The following is a 2,500-nucleotide window of genomic DNA, read 5'->3' as shown; positions in this document are numbered from 1 at the left end:
TCGCATGCGTTTAAGGCACGCGTAGTTTTATTTCGCTATGGCGTACAAGGCGAGCGGGAAGAGAGAGATCTCTCTCCTCCGCCACTCGTATTCGTGGAGTAAGCGTTCGGTAAGCGCGACGACTCAGCTGCTTCCGTCCAAGACGAGAGCGAATCGCGCGGCCAACACACCAGATGCGTGCGCGCCACATAAGAGCCATTCGGTCTTGCGACACCGACTCGTGGCAATGCTGTGCTTGTAAAAAGTGTGTTTGAGACGATTCGCGAAGGAACGAGCCGCCAGAGACGCGCAGAACGCGCTCCGGCCCGTTTCGTTCGCGACCGACTCGTTTAGACGCGCCGAGCGCGATGTACCTCTTATAGTACCCAACCGACGTCCCAGGCGGTCGGCGACGCACGGTCGATAGGCCGGCGGCATACGGGCGCGATCGCCGATAGACGCGAGTGCCCGGGACGTGTTCGGAGAACGAAGGCAACGTTAAATAACGACTAAAGTTATGATTTTGCCACGATTATATATATTAAAAATTTATTCCAAATTCCGGGCGACACCTACGAAATAAGCCGCGAGCGGTACTTACGAGACCGCTCTCGGGCGGTACCTACGGCCTCGGCGCGCCACGCGACGCACCAAGCCGACTCTCGGCGGTACCTACGACGCTTAGCCGGGCGGCACCTACGAGACCGCTCACGGGCGGTATCTACGACGCGTGGCCGGGCGATACCTACGAGAATGCTCTCGGACGGTACCTACGACGCGTAGCCGGGCGGTACCTACGAGAGGGCTCTCGGGCGGTATCTACGACGCGTGGCCGGGCGGTACATACGAGAATGCTCTCGGGCGGTATCTACGAAGCGTGGTCGGGCGGTACCTACGAGAATGCTCTCGGGCGGTATCTACGACGCGTGGCCGGGCGGTACCTACGAGAAGGCTCTCGGGCGGTACCTACGGCGTCGGCGCGACTCGCCACGCACCAAGTCCGCTCTCGGCGGTACCTACGAAGCGTAGCCGGGCGGCAACTACGAGACGGCTCTCGGGCGGTATCTACGACGCGTGGCCCGGCGGTACCTACGAGAATGCTCTCGGGCGGTATCTACGACGCGTGGCCTGGTGGTATCTACGAGAATGCTCTCGGGCGGTATCTACGAAGCGTGGCCGGGCGTTACCTACGAGAATGCTCTCGGGCGGTATCTACGACCCGTGGCCGGGCGGTACCTACGGGAAGGCTCTCGGGCGGTACCTACGGCGTCGGCGCGACTCGCCGCGCACCAAGTCCGCTCTCGGCGGTACCTACGAAGCGTAGACGGGCGGCACCTACGAGACGGCTCTCGGGCGGTATCTACGACGCGTGGCCGGGCGGTACCTACGAGAATGCTCTCGGGCGGTATCTACGACGCGTGGCCGGGCGGTACCTACGAGAAGGCTCTCGGGCGGTACCTACGGCGTCGGCGCGACTCGCCACGCACCAAGTCCGCTCTCGGCGGTACCTACGAAGCGTAGACGGGCGGCACCTACGAGACGGCTCTCGGGCGGTACCTACGAGAATGCTCTCGGGCGGTATCTACGACGCGTGGCCGGGCGGTACCTACGAGAAGGCTCTCGGGCGGTACCTACGGCGTCGGCGCGACTCGCCACGCACCAAGTCCGCTCTCGGCGGTACCAACGAAGCGTAGCCGGGCGGTACCTACGAGAGGGCTTTCGGGCGGTATCTACGAAGCGTGGCCGGGCGTTACCTACGAGAATGCTCTCGGGCGGTATCTACGACCCGTGGCCGGGCGGTACCTACGGGAAGGCTCTCGGGCGGTACCTACGGCGTCGGCGCGACTCGCCGCGCACCAAGTCCGCTCTCGGCGGTACCTACGAAGCGTAGCCGGGCGGCATCTACGAGGCGGCTCTCGGGCGGTATCTACGACGCGTGGCCGGGCGGTACCTACGAGAATGCTCTCGGGCGGTATCTACGACGCGTGGCCGGGCGGCACCTACGAGAATGCTCTCGGACGGTATCTACGACGCGTGGCCGGGCGGTACCTACGGCGTCGGCGTGACTCGCCACGCACCAAGTCCGCTCTCGGCGGTACCTACGAAGCGTAGACGGGCGGCACCTAAGAGACGGCTCTCGGGCGGTATCTACGACGCGTGGCCGGGCGGTACCTACGAGAATGCTCTCGGGCGGTATCTACGACGCGTGGCCGGGCGGTACCTACGAGAAGGCTCTCGGGCGGTACCTACGGCGTCGGCGCGACTCGCCACGCACCAAGTCCGCTCTCGGCGGTACCTACGAAGCGTAGCCGGGCGGCAACTACGAGACGGCTCTCGGGCGGTATCTACGACGCGTGGCCGGGTGGTATCTACGAGAATGCTTTCGGGCGGTATCTACGAAGCGTTGCCGGGCGTTACCTACGAGAATGCTCTCGGGCGATATCTACGACCCGTGGCCGGGCGGTACCTACGGGAAGGCTCTCGGGCGGTACCTACGGCGTCGGCGCGACTCGCCGCGCAC

This window comes from Camponotus vicinus, unplaced genomic scaffold (assembly GCF_025532165.1).
Source record: "Camponotus vicinus isolate PSW18456_S1 unplaced genomic scaffold, iyCamVici1.0 SCAF_25, whole genome shotgun sequence".
NCBI classification, from domain to species: Eukaryota; Metazoa; Arthropoda; class Insecta; order Hymenoptera; family Formicidae; genus Camponotus; species Camponotus vicinus.
This window is presented reverse-complemented; position numbering follows the sequence as displayed.